Genomic DNA, 13853 nt, shown 5'->3' on the forward strand with positions numbered 1-13853 from the left:
GCATGTGGAGAAGCAGTTTCTATCTTCTAAAGGAGACATAAGGAGACCTAATACTTTAAAGAGTGTCTTACCCAGCTGTAAAGTCCAGAATTTGTACTAACAGTTGGGAACTCTGAAAGGCTTTAAACCAAGAGCTGATAGAATCAACTTACATTACAAAATATCTCTAATGACTATAGGGAACAGAGGCCAGGCTCCTGTTCAAACACTCGGTCCTACTTCAGTGTTTGGTTCAGGGTGGTGAGCGTTTCACTGGCTCCAGTCCAGAGCTCTCTGCTTCCAAACCCAACAGGATGTCACAAGCTCCCCTGAAGGCTCCAGTTTCCACAGACCACACCAAAGCATGTGTTCCCTACCATGATGGCCTGTACCCTCTGGGACTCTTGTCACTTTAATCCTGTCCTTTTCCTCTCGGTGTTGTATCCTCATTTCCTTACAGATGCGGCTCCTCAAGGCAGAGAGCAGCTGTAGACGGCTCATGTAGCTCCTCCAGTTTAGTCTGTCAGTTCCCAATTCTTGGAGTTCTTCTGTTTGTTTGTACAAGGTGGCTACACTGTGTCACCAATATCGACTTCGAATTTTTGACTCTCCTGTAGGTGTGTGCCGACATACCAACTCCAACTTCCTGTTTTAAGGTCCCGGTGACTGCCCCACTTTGTGTCATGTGCCCATAGAATTATGGCTGTAATTAAGATCGAACGAACCAGAGTGGGCATCAGCTGTGTTACGGAAATGGAAAAATAAGACAAATGGCCACACAGCCTGAGGACTACTGCTTGCATGTTTTGATAAGGTTGGAGCCGATGGGAATGGGTGTTACTGTCAAAGCTTTAGTGGAACTATATTTCTCTGCACATTACTACTTAAAGGAACCAGGCACCTCTACCTCCCAAGCGGTTCTGATATCCATGAGCAACTTGGAAGCCTTATGGGAAATAATCCGAAATTAATAAAATAATAAATAATAATAATAATAACAATCCACTTCCTACATCATTGGTCATCATTGCTAGGCCCTGTCACTCTCTCTGGACGGACGTCACTAAGTGACTCTCTGACTCTGCGGACCACAGCAAATCAGTAACTTTTTTTTTTTTTTTTGGTTCTTTTTTTCGGAGCTGGGGACCGAACCCAGGGCCTTGCGCTTCCTAGGTAAGCGCTCTACCACTGAGCTAAATCCCCAGCCCCCAAATCAGTAACTCTTAACCATGTAACTTCATCTTCACTTGATTATAAAAAGTATAATTTTCCAAACACACTGAAAAGTACATAAAATGTAGCAGGTTTTAATTTTTTCCCTTCTCATTTTTTCTAACTAATTGATCATCCTCCTCAAGATCCGACCGGTTGAGTACAGAGATAGGCTCGGGGATCTCGTTTTCGGCTACATGGAAGTTCATTACGGAACAGCTATAGTTTAATTGACTGGCCACTTGGGATTCTCCCCAAGCCTTTGCCACACTAATTGCCACTCCTCTGAATGCCCTATGCACTTGTCACTCATCCACAGAGCAGCTGTGGACTGGATATATACCGGACATAGTCTTTGCCGGCCATGTGCACAGTAAATAGTTATCACTTCTTTTTGTTCACACAGAAGCAGTTAATTAAATGCAACCAGTTTTCTTTCACGCCTTTGGCGGGGCAGGGGGGGATGGGAGGCAAAGTCCATATGTAGCACAGGCTACCTGGAACCCTTGATCATCCTCGCCCAGCGCTGGACTCATCCTGTACTCAGCCAGCCGGGATGCTGTCTCTTTTCCCAGTCAGTACAAATTTGCAGATGTAAGAGCTTCAGCCTTCCCACTGCCAAGTAATGTGGCCAAGTTTGCAACCTAGCAGCTCCACCTTAGAAAATCAGTTCCCTTTCCATGAACTCCACTGTTTGCCAAGGGGGTGAAGGGGCTGATACTGAGCTCTTCGGGTGGCCTTCACACAGGACCAATAAAATCCCCAAACCAGAAAAGTTAAAAAACAAAACAAAACAAAAAACAAAAGCAACAAAAAACTAAAACCCAAGACAACATGTTTATCTTGCGATTGCCTTCTACCCCTGGGCACTAGACCTGCCCCTGAGGTGCCTGCCCAGCTGGCTGCTTCCAACCGAGTTAAGTAATATGATTGATTTGGTAGATCTTTTCCAGGTCTAAGTGGTTGAAATGTTACTCTAACTCAAGGTCTCTGTGGGTGAAAGGTTTTTGAATCTTTGAAACGTTCTCGTGTGTTCGAGTATCTGTTTATGTGCCTAGCAAGTTTTGTGGGGTATTTTAAGCTGTTACTGTGACAATCTTAGGAGGGAGAAAGTTATTTCGAGCAGTTTATAAGTAGGAGTGTCTGTTTAGGCTCACAGTTCTGGGGTTTTCAGTCTATACTCAACAGCATCCCTTGCTTTGCTCTGTAGTGAAGCAAAACAGCATGGTAAGGAATGGAGAAAACATCAAGGCTGCTCAGCCTGTGACGACAGGAAAATGTGGGGGATTAACTTCCATCAGCATCCTCTTCCTAAAGATCCTGACATTTCACAATAGTTTAACAAGCTGGCAAACCATTTTTCTGACTTGATCTATTTTTTATTTCTATTTTGAGCTTGTTTTCCCCTCCTCCAAGATCCCTCCATCTCCCTCTCCACATAACTATGGTTTTTCTCTCAAAAGAAAAAAAAAAAAGACCTACGAAAACACAAAAGCAAACAAGCAAACGACCAATAAAATGCCCAAACCAAAAAGTTGAAAACAAAACAAAAACAACAGCAAAACACTAAAACCCTAGACAAGTTTAGTTTGTGCTAGCCTACAGCTCTTGGGTACTAGGCCTGTCCTCAAGTGTGGTTACCCTACCTAGTGAGACTCCTTTGGAAAAAACTGATTCTCCTTTTACCAGAGATTTGTTTGCAGATGGCTTCTTGGTTAGGGGTGAAGCTTTGTGTCCAGTTCTCCATGCTGGGACTTTTGTCTGGAGGTGTGTATGCTGTTATGGTCTCTATGAATTCCTATGGGTATCAGTCGTGTTGCATCTGAAAGACACTTTCTACGGAATCATCTATTATCTCAAGCTCTTGCAGTCTCCTGCCTCCTCTTCCACACAGCTCTCTGAGCCCTGAGAGGAGGGGTTTGATGATGACATTACACTTAGAACTGAGTGCTCTGAAACCTCTTGCTCTGCATATTGTCTAATCGTGGGTCTCTGATCATTCCCACCCCCGAAACAAGCTGCTTTTCTGATGTGGGCTGATGAAGGCATTGCTCTATGAGTCTAACAGTATGTCACTGGAATCAAGACTAGGTAAGCCATGGGCCTAGAGGAAATCCTAACACTGTTGTTCTCTAAATAGAACATGGCCACTGTCGTGTAATAAGCAGTTTTTGAGGGACACTTAAAATCAAGCCTTATTAACAAGCAGTTTAAAACAAAACAAAATCCCATTGAGATGGAGAAATAGTTTGATGACTCAAAACATTTACTCTTCTTTCAGAAGAGCAGGGTTTGGTCCCCAGTGCCCACATAAGGTGGTTCATATCCATTTATAATTCTTGTGGTACCTGACACCTCTGGTCTCCTTGGGCACCAGCACTTATATGCAATTACCCATTCATAGTTAAAAGTAATAAAAAATCCTTTTTAAAAATCCTCAGCCACTGGTATCATATATTCTGGACAGTCCTGTCTATTCCTACAGTCTACAGTGTTGACAGTAATAGTAGGGTGTGCTGACAAGAGGCTTGGCTTGGTTGGTATCCGGTGAGCAGACAAAAAACCTCATGCAATGGCAGTCAGCATCCGTGACCAACTCCTGCCCCTGCAGACTGAAACATGACAGAAAGGGAAAACTGACAGGACATGTGAAGAGAAAGGGATTTCTCTTCTAGGAGTCTAGTTGAAGTCTGGCCATCTGAGAGACAAGAATTCCAAGACAATTAACAAAATTAGCCATGAAGGTTGCCTATATACAGAGAATATTCCTTTTATATAAAGAAATTTTAAATTGGCATATTCCTGACTCAAAGACAGCAAATTTCCCCTTAGGGAAGATTCTAGAAATGGCATCCTTCCCATTTAAGAGCAGCTTTTAAATCGAGGATCAGAAGACATAAAATTTAAAAGACTTATAGTGTCCACATAACCCAACTAATCTATAGGCCCATGTGCTCATGTTTAAACGTTCTTTTCCCCCTTTTCTTCCCATAAGGGCTTGGAGAAAGTATGTGTCTGCCTAACATAGATGCATTTAAAATACTTCCCCATGCATTATCTTCAGTGGTTCGATGCATTTTTTTTTTTTTGGTTCTTTTTTTCGGAGCTGGGGACCGAACCCAGGGCCTTGCGCTTCCTAGATAAGCGCTCTACCACTGAGCTAAGTCCCCAGCCCCCTGGATGCATTTTTTTAAAAGTGTGATTTGTCAGCATTTTAAGGTACAGGCACAAGAGTCTCACCGCTCTCCATACTTCCCCCAGGTGAGGGATATCTTCCACTAAAGCCACATCAGCTTTAAAGCTGAGCCACACTTCAGGACTAGCTACTTTATGAAGCAGAATTAGAGATTTTATTACATAGTTGCTTCTGCTGCTGGGATACAATATCACTGTATAGTTACTTTCTGTCGCTGTGATACAAAATCACCGTAATAGTTACTTTGTCACTGATACATTATATACCTATTTTCTGTCGCTGTGATACAGTATCACCTTATAGGTACTTTCTGTGGCTGTGATATAACATCCCTGTCAAAGCAAGGAACAGAAGAGTTTACTGTGGCTTAGGGTTCCAGAGGGATGAGAGTCCCTCATGATGGGGAGGCTTGGCTGCAAGAGCAAGAGTCTGAGATCATAGTCTTCATTTTTTTGAAAGATTTTTTTTAATGTGTATAGTTGATTTGCCTGTGTGTATGCATATGTGCCATGTGCTCATGGAAGTCAGAACTGGAATTTCTGGTGCTTGTGAGTCACCAGGTGGATGCTGGGAATTGAACTTAGGTCCTCTGCAAGAGCAGCCAGGGCTCTCAACCACAGAGCCATCCCCCTTCCCCCCGACCCCCAGACTCCTAAGAGATGACATCTTCAACCACAGACACTAAACAGAGTGAACTGGACTAATGCCTGACCCCAGAGACATACTTCATCCAGCAAGGCTCAACCTCCAAATGGTTCCATAACCTCACAAAGTGCGACTGAGGAACAAGCATTTGAACATATAAGCTTATGAAGACATTCCACCACATCTTTATTTAATATTTGTGTGTATGTTGATGATGTTTGTGTTTATTTGTGCACCGTTGTCCATGTACCCCCCTTTGTGTGTAGAGGTCAAAGGACAACTCTGGGTGTCTACCCTTACCTTCTAGCTGAAGACAGATCTCATCATTACTTCATACACCTGGCCCAGGAGCTTCCAGAAATTCCTGATTACAGACACACAATCTGTGGGTCAAAACTCAGGTCTTCATGCTTGCACAGCAGGCGATTTATCCACTAAGCCCTCTCTCCAGTCCGTAGTAAAGATGTGTTCATATAGGCTTAAGTTCAGGGGTTAGGAGGAAAAGCATGGCGGTGAGCTCCTCAAAGAGCTCAAAGACCCATTGTTTTCTCAATGCTCCTAGACAGGATTTTGGGCGGGGGTTGAGGTTACATCATAGGGTGGTTTCTACTCTTCCAGAGGACCTGAGCTAGGTTCCCAGTGTTGGCTCCAACTGTCTAAAACTCTAGCCAGGGAAGCCAGTCCTGCCCTCTTCAGGCACTTGCACAAATGTGAACACACACACACACACACACACACACACACACACACACACAAATAAATCCTAAAGAGAACTACAAAATAAACAGTATTTTCTGTGAAGGCTGTTGACATGAAATTAATATTGTTCACATAGATATTTAGGTTAATCTAGCAGTGACCGGGCTGAAGATCTGAATGTGTGTTACTTTATGTAGGTAGGGCCCTCTTTCTTGCTCCCAGAAATTGCCTGAGAATTTTTATACCTTAACTTTGTTCATAGTAAAGCTATCCTACATTGCTGAATGCTATCAGTTGTAAGCCTGTCATTGTGTATGAGTTTCTAAGTGTGGAAGCCAGAAAGGTCAACTTCCAGTATCTGCCTATAGCCCTTTGCACATGCTTTTGAGACAGGGCCTCTCATTGAACATAGAGTCAATGTTTTGGCTAGGCTGGCAGGACAGTGAACCTCTCACCCCAGGACCTGCCTGTCTGTGTTCCTCCAGTGTACTAGCCTTTTCTATGGCTGCTGGGGATCTGAACTCAAGTCCTCACACTTAGTAAGCACTTTATCCACTCAGCCATTTCCCTGGCCCAGAAAAGGACTTTTACAAAGATGTCACTCGATATTCAACTTTGAACTGCACACTTGCATCTTATCGCCAGGCACTACCTGGAGTACATTTTGAAATTTTTTATTTACTTATTTTAATTTTACCTAAAAATTGGTTATGGGTGTTTTGCCTACATGTATATCTGTGTGGGCCAGAAGAGGCCATTGGATCCCCTGAGACTGGAGTTAGTTATAAGGGGAAGGAACTGGTGTCCTCTGAAAGCAGCCAGAGCTGTCAATTGTTGAGCCATCTCTCTACTCCCACCTGTATTGTTTATATTTCTAAGTGACTTTATATAACCCTGGCTGGCCTAGAACTTACTATGCAAACCAGGCTGGCCTCAAACTTACAGAAATTCACCGCCTCTGTTTTTTGATGCTTGATTAAAGGTGTTGACTACCATGCCTCCCCTGTATTATTTTTTAAAATGTTTTCATTACATTTATCCATTAATGTGTTGGTGCCGGTGTACACATTCCTGAGTATGTTTTTGCCCCAGTCCCCCTATGGAGGTTAAAGGATAACTTGTCAGTCCCTGGGACTAAGATTAAATTCAGGTTATCAAGTTTGACAAGTGCCTTTTCCCACGGACTCATTCACTAGTTAGTTCTTTGGGGAGTTGTTTTTAAGACAGTGTCACAGAGCTAGCCTAGGCTGATCTGGACTTTCAGTGTAGCTGAAGGTGACGTTAAACTTCTGATCCTCCTGCCTCAACATTTGTGGAGTGTTTCGATGAGTATTAGCTACCACAGTTATTTAAAGAAACCATGACTTTAAAAAATATTTTCTTGTAGTCATTCCTCAGCAGCATCAAATCAGCATATTTGGGGTTTGCACTGTATTAGAATTCTTGAGTTTAAAAACTGCTTCAGGGGCTGGGGATTTAGCTCAGTGGTAGAGCGCTTACCTAGGAAGCGCAAGGCCCTGGGTTCGGTCCCCAGCTCCGAAAAAAAGAACCAAAAAAAAAAAATAAAAACTGCTTCAGTTAGCCTGCTCACAAAAATCTGTTAAATCAATTTTGTCTTGGGATTAGGGCAGAATCTTTAATAATTTCTGAAATGTCCATAAACTTATTCATGCTATTTCATACAAGTATTTGTGAAAAAGTGTTCTTGGCGCTGACATTTATAAAATTTAAAACTTTGAGAAACTACGTTTTATATCCTTTGGTATCAAATATTTAGCTGACTTCTTTATATTAAAAATGGCAAACATGGGCTGGAGAGATGGCTCAGTGGTTAAGAGCACTGACTGCTCTTCCACAGGTCCTGAGTTCAATTCCTAGCAGCCCCATGGTGGCTCACAACCATCTGTAATGAGATCTGGTGCCTTCTTCTGGTGTGTCTGAAGACAGCTACACTGTACTCATATATAATAAATAAATCTTTTTAAAAAATGGCAAACATATCCATCTCATTAATATGCAAATGTGATCTAATAGTTAATAATAGTAAGGCTAGCAATACATAGCAAAAATGCTTTTAAATAAATTTATGATTATCAGTAAATATTTCTGGTATACTTATACATACCTGGAGTTGTGTAAAGAAATAAAGAAGTGGAAGTTTAAGTCCTAATTAAGGAAAAGGTTAGGTACTGTAGGAAGTAAATAAAAGCAGGAAACCCTGAGGCTGGGAATGAAGCCCAGTTGGTCGAATGCTTTTAACATGCATGAGGCCCTGAGTTCCAGCCCCAGCACTTTATACAGCTTGGGTTGGTAGTTTAGCCCAGCACTTTGGGAGGTGGAAGCAGTAGGAGCAGAAATTGATGGTCATTGGGCAACTCACAGCTTTTGAGGCACGTCTGTTTTATAAGGAGGTTCTGTCTCAAAAGCGGTGTGGGATGGGCAAAAGAGGCGTGCCCCCCCCAATCCCTTCTTTCTTTTTCTTCTTCTTCTTCTTTGGAGTTTCAAGTGGGACGAGAGATTAGTTAGAACTGTGGCTGAGTTGGAAAACTGCTGCTGGCCAACCAGCCAATTACGTCAAGAGGAGCTCCGGGATGCAGCTAACGTTTCGTGGCCAGCCAGAACCGAATCTCACGCAAAGTCCCACAAAGACTCGGTAAACGAACCTCGCTATGCCAGGCTAATCTCCCTCTCCCGCCCGGACTGATGCCTGTTCTGGAGACGCAGCTCAGACACCCCGCGGGTCTTCAGAAAGCGACCTCAGCTCACTCCGAGAGCATCAGTGCTTAAGGGCGAGCATCGCCGGAGCCCCGCCCATCCCGGTCCACCCAAGGACCGCGCAAGCGCAGTTGGGCGGGACGCGGGGGGTCCACGTTCAGCGGCGTAGACAAAGGCGGGCGTGCGCACGCTCTTACGTAGGCCTGGGCCGGCGGCGGGCAGGGCAGGGCGGGAGCGGCAGTCACCGAGGACTGGAGTCGAGCCTCACGGCCGGTGAGTTGGAAGGACCTGGTCCTGCTGGACGCCCCAGGCCGCGGCCGGGCGTGGGGCGCGGGGTCGGCAGCCGCGGGCCGGGGTCCGGCCGGTGGGGCAGCCGCTGCCGGGCGGTCCGAGCTCCTTCCCGCCCGCCCCACTCCTGTCCTTAGCCAGCTCCGCTCTGCTCTCCTCTCCTCTCCAGCCGCCCCGCTCCTCTCCTTCCTCCTCACTAGCCCTGCTGTTCTCAATCTTGTCTCCTCATCTCCTCTCCAGCCACGGGGCTCCTCTGCTCAGCCAGCCCTGCTCTCCTCATCCGGCCCTTCTCTCCCTTCCCTCCTCTTCTCACCCGCCGCGCTCCTCCCTCCTTAGCCGGCTTCTCTCCTCGTCAACCGACCACGCTCCTCTCCGCAGGCCGCTCGCCGCCTCGGCCTGGTGTGGCCCTGAGCTAAGGAGCGTGGCTGAGAACCGGGCGTTAGATCACGTGGAAACGCCTTCACCTGTGGTTCCCCTGGAATGCACCCATTCCTCCTGCTGTGCTCAGACTTTCTTTTTCCGGATCCGCTTCCCTTTCCGCACTTGAGAGTCCCAATGCTTGCCTGGGATAGGGACAGCCCAGCTTCATGCTACTCGACTTTCCTGAACCACCAGGATTGTCTCTTTTCCAGCCTTCTTCACACCCCAGACTCCCTTTCGCCTTGGTTCCGTGCCCTCAGTGGCAGCGTCCTACCTGAAAGTTTGACCTATTTACTCACTTTCCATCTTACGTGGATATAGCATTGGTGGCTCAGGTTATAGAAAAATCTATGTGAAATTGTCGGGCATCAAGACCTTAAGTTCCATGCCATACTCAACTCTTGCGTATTGCCGATAGGTAGCCTTTGAAGAACTTTGGTTTCGTTCGTTTTCCTTAATTGGAGCAGGACTTTGAAGAGTCTCTGCTGAGTAGGAGCATGTCTTCAAGGTTGTATCGCAACCCCGTAGAGACGGGCATAAAAATCACTGCAGTCAAAGACTATGGTCAAAACTGTAATCTTGCCTGCTAAATATTCTTTCCTCTTTCTGAGAGTAAGTTCTTCAGGTCTGTATTTTGGAGAACTTCAGATATGCAGAAGCAGCAACATATGCCCATTATTAGATATGCTCAGTAATATCCAGGGTTAATCATGTGATATCTGCATCTTCATTTATTTTACTTTTTCTATCTCAGGAAGAAACAAAAATTGAGCACTGGAGCATGTGCGAGAGAAAGTGTGTGTGTGTGTGTGTCTGTCTGTCTGTCTGTCTGTCTCTGTCTCTGTGTGTGTGTGCGCTAAAGAGAGTGTGAGTGGTTTATTTAATTTTACCAATGAGCTGTATATCTCCAGTCTCAGTGTTTTTGATAGACAGTGAGGATTTTTTATTTTCAAGATTTATTTGTTATAAATACACTGTAGCTGTCTTCAGATATCCGATCCCATTACAGATGGTTGTGAGCCACCATGTGATTGCTGGGAATTGAACTCAGGACCTCTGGAAGAGCAGTCAGTGCTCTTAACCACTGAGCCATCTCTCCAGCCTGACAGTGAGCCTTTAAAAGTCAAAAGTAGCTTAAGTTTCAAACTATTAAAAGTCCTTCCTTGAGCTGAGGAGCTGGCTCTGTGAGTGAAGTGATACACAAACGTAAGGACCTGCGTTCAGATGCCCAGCATCCATGTAAAAAGCCATTCGTGGCACTCACCTGTAGTCTCACTGCTGGGAGGCAGAGACAAGGATCCTTTGGGTTCCATGTGAGACCCTGTTCCAATAAAGTGGTAGGGCTAGAGAGATGACTCATCTGTTAAGAGCCTGAACTCTTGCAGAGGACCTGGAGTGGATCCTGGCATCGTGTGGTGGTTTACAGTTATCTGTAACTCTAGTTCCAGGGGATCCCATAGCCTCAAATGTTCATGGCCACATATAAACTCAGAGTTACACAATTAAAAATAAAAGGAGAGCTGGAGAAGATGCAGTGGACTTTCAGAGCACAGGCTGCTCTTCCAGAGGTCCTGGGTTTGATTCCTGGCATCCACCTAGTGGTTCACAACTGTCTATAGCTCACTTCCAGGGGAACTGGCACCCTCATCTAGCCTCAGACAACATGCATGCACATACATACATGAAGGCAAAACACTCATAAAATACTAAAACAATTGAAAGTAGAAAATGACTGAGGAAGAGACCTAACTTCTGGTTTCAGTATGCACATGCATGAATGAGAACTTCAGGTGATTTTGTCCAGTGTCTTCATTGTTTTTAAATGAGCCTTCATGTTCAGAGGAGTTCGCTGGCTTGTTCATAGGGGCCGATATTGAGGCTAAAGACACTCCATTTTCCCAGCTCTGCATTGGGTTTTTTTCTTCTCTGCCACAGCGAAGTGCCACTTTCAGGTTCCCTGGAAAACTTACAGTCGTGACGTTAAATGAGTGAACACAAGCTTTTCCAGTGGCATCCAGTGTAGTGCAATGAAATGTGCTTACATTTATTTTAAAAATAAGTGTGGGACAAAGGACAAATTTTGATTATAGCTTTTAGAAGACTTTGGAAAATACTGCCTTAAAGCTGGTTGGCAGTTAAACAGAAAGATTTAGATAACATTCACTGCTATTTAATGAAGTTACAGAGGGGGGTCACACTAGGTGATAGGCTCAAGTGGTGGGGCACTGTTAGGAAGTTTGTTATTGGAACAAAATATATTCACAACAAAATAATGATGGCTACAGTGTATCAGTAGTAAAATCTTGGGCCTACTGTCTTTCAGGTAGTCATTGACCAAAATGCCCTTATGAGTGCTGTAAGTTTTTTTTTTCCCTCCAGAAACAATGTTGCAACTAGGAAAGTACAAATATTACAGGGCACCCTGCATTGTTCCAAGGCCCAACTAAAGGAATTTCTTCAAGTGTGTGGTTTGGTTTAGTTGTGGTTTGGTTTGGTTGTTGTTTGGTTTGGTTTGGTTTGGTTGTGGTTTGCTTGTTTTTTAAAATAAATTAACTGAGGTGAGTACATGCAGAAATAACTTACCAAGGTTTCTTGCTTGAGATAGCCTGTCTTTAAAACCTAGGATGCTTTAAATGGGACAACTTCACTAAGTGAATCTGTATGTTGGTTGGATCAGGGCTGAAGTATTTTTACAAGAGGACTAATAATTGATTAATGAGATTCCCTATGCAAGTTAAACTGGCAAGCTGAACAAAATAATATAACTGAGATACTTGGAGCATATTCCGTTCATTGACAGCATATGGCAAAAGTACTGAGTATTGATTCTAATCCTCTTTGTACTAGGTATCTGTTTCTTTCCCATTCCCTTTCATCGTGTGTGGTGGTTAACCTTAATTATTAACTTCATTGGATTAAGAAATGCTTAGGAGATTAGCAAAGCTCACTTGAGAGTGTCCAAACGTGTTTTCAGAAACAGATTGAGTAGACTCTGAGTTAGGGACTAGATTAGTTAGTCCTGTGGTGTTCATATGATGGCGTTACTGAACAGTGGTTAAAGGTGAGAAGGGACTAGCTGTCAGATTTAAGTCACAGGGCCATGCCCTTCAGAACTGTCTTCTTTCTGTATCCCATTTCTGCTTCCTGTCTGCCACAAAGTGAACAGCTGGTTCCTTTATTTTTTAATGATTTATTATATTTATATGAGTGCACTGTTGCTATCTTCAGACACACCAGAAGAGGGCATCAGCCCCATTACAGATGGTTGTGAGCCACCATGTGGTTGCTGGGAATTGAACTCAGGACCTCTGGAAGAGCAGTCAGTGCTCTTAACCTCTGAGCCATCTCTCCAGCCCCAAACAGCTAATTCTGTCACACACCCTGCTGTCATATTCTGCCCAGGCCTGTGGAGTTAGTGAACCTTAGACTGAACCCTCTGGAACCAAGCCAAATAGACTTTTTTCCCTTGAGTTACTCTGTCATGTCCATCACAGTGACAAAAAGTCTAGCACAGGTGGGTGGCTATAGTTTGTATCAGTTTTCTTATACTTAATGTGGGGATGTTCTCCAAGGAGTGTTATGAATAAGCAAATCCTAGACTTCAGAGTACATTAGATTTAGGTATTTGTACTGGCTGGTTCTGTGTGTGTCAACTTGACTCAAGGTGGAGTTATCACAGAGAAAGGAGTCTCAGCTGAGGAAGTGCCTCCATGAGACCCAGCTGTAAGGCGTTTGCTCAATTAGTGATCAAGGGGGCGGGCCCAGTCTGTTGTGAGTGGTGCTGTCCTTGGGCTGGTGGTCTTGGGTTCTATAAAAGAGCAAGCTGAGCAAGCCAGGGGGAAGCAAGCCAGTAAGTAACATCCCTCCATGGCCTCTGCATCAGCTCCTGCTTCCTGACCTGCTTGAGTTCCAGTCCTGACCTCTTTGGTAATGAACAGCAATGTGGAAGTGTAAGCTGATAAACTCTTCCCTACCCGACTTGCTTCTTGGTCATGATGTTTGTGTAGGAATAGGAACCCTGAGTAAGACAGTATTAGTATAGGCTATGTGCATATTGTACATGGTTGTAAATTTAATTTCAGGATGGCCATTTGTAAGTTTGCAACCAATACAGTTGTGGTCACACAGATGGAGCTTAATGGGAAGCAGCTACCTCTAGTTGACATGGTATCCTAGTTTGCTTTCAGTTTGGAACCATGTGGTTGAGCCAGCCATCCATCCATCCATCCATCCATCCATCCATATCCCATCCCCATCCCCTCTCCCCCAGTCTCTGGCATTTGAATGCTTGGTTTCTAGTTGGTGGTATTGTGGGGGTTTAGAAGGTGTGGCTTTGAGGTTTCAAAAGCCACACACCGTTCCCACTTCAGTTCCCACTCCTTGCTTGTGGTTCAAGCTATGAGCCTTCAGCATCCTGTGGCAGCTGTCATGTCTGTAGCCTCTGCTGTGTCCTCATGGGCTCTTTATCGTTCTATAAGCATAACTCCATGAACCCATCCCTCTGTAAGTTGCTCTGGTCATGCTGTTTTATCACAACAATAGAAAAGTAACTAATAGACAGTGTAACCAAGTGCAGCTTTGTGAGGAAAGGGTCTGTCTGTGTCATATATCCCAATCACTATTGATCGTTGAGGAAGATCAGGACAGGAACCATACAGTCAGATTTGTCTGCCTAGGGATGGTACCTCTCAGTGGACTG

The 13853-nt window shown here is 44.5% G+C and overlaps 2 protein-coding genes across 2 annotated transcripts in view; both read left to right on the top strand.

The window, feature by feature from the left end:
• Nucleotides 1-13853, top strand: part of Erich1 (glutamate-rich 1) — a gene marked incomplete at its 5' end in the record, with an annotated part of 52793804 nt that overhangs the window by 46012386 nt on the left and 6767565 nt on the right.
• The window catches only part of Gpat4 (glycerol-3-phosphate acyltransferase 4), a 33526-nt gene continuing 28289 nt past the window's right edge, over nucleotides 8617-13853 (top strand). The window contains 1 exon segment of one of the 2 annotated variants that reach the window (NM_001047849.1): nucleotides 8617-8719. The gene's annotated coding sequence lies outside the window, so the exon portion shown is untranslated. 2 annotated transcript variants of the gene reach the window in all.

Source organism: Rattus norvegicus, chromosome 16 (genome assembly GCF_021556685.1).
Source record: "Rattus norvegicus strain SHRSP/BbbUtx chromosome 16, alternate assembly SHRSP_T2T, whole genome shotgun sequence".
NCBI classification, from domain to species: domain Eukaryota; kingdom Metazoa; phylum Chordata; class Mammalia; order Rodentia; family Muridae; genus Rattus; species Rattus norvegicus.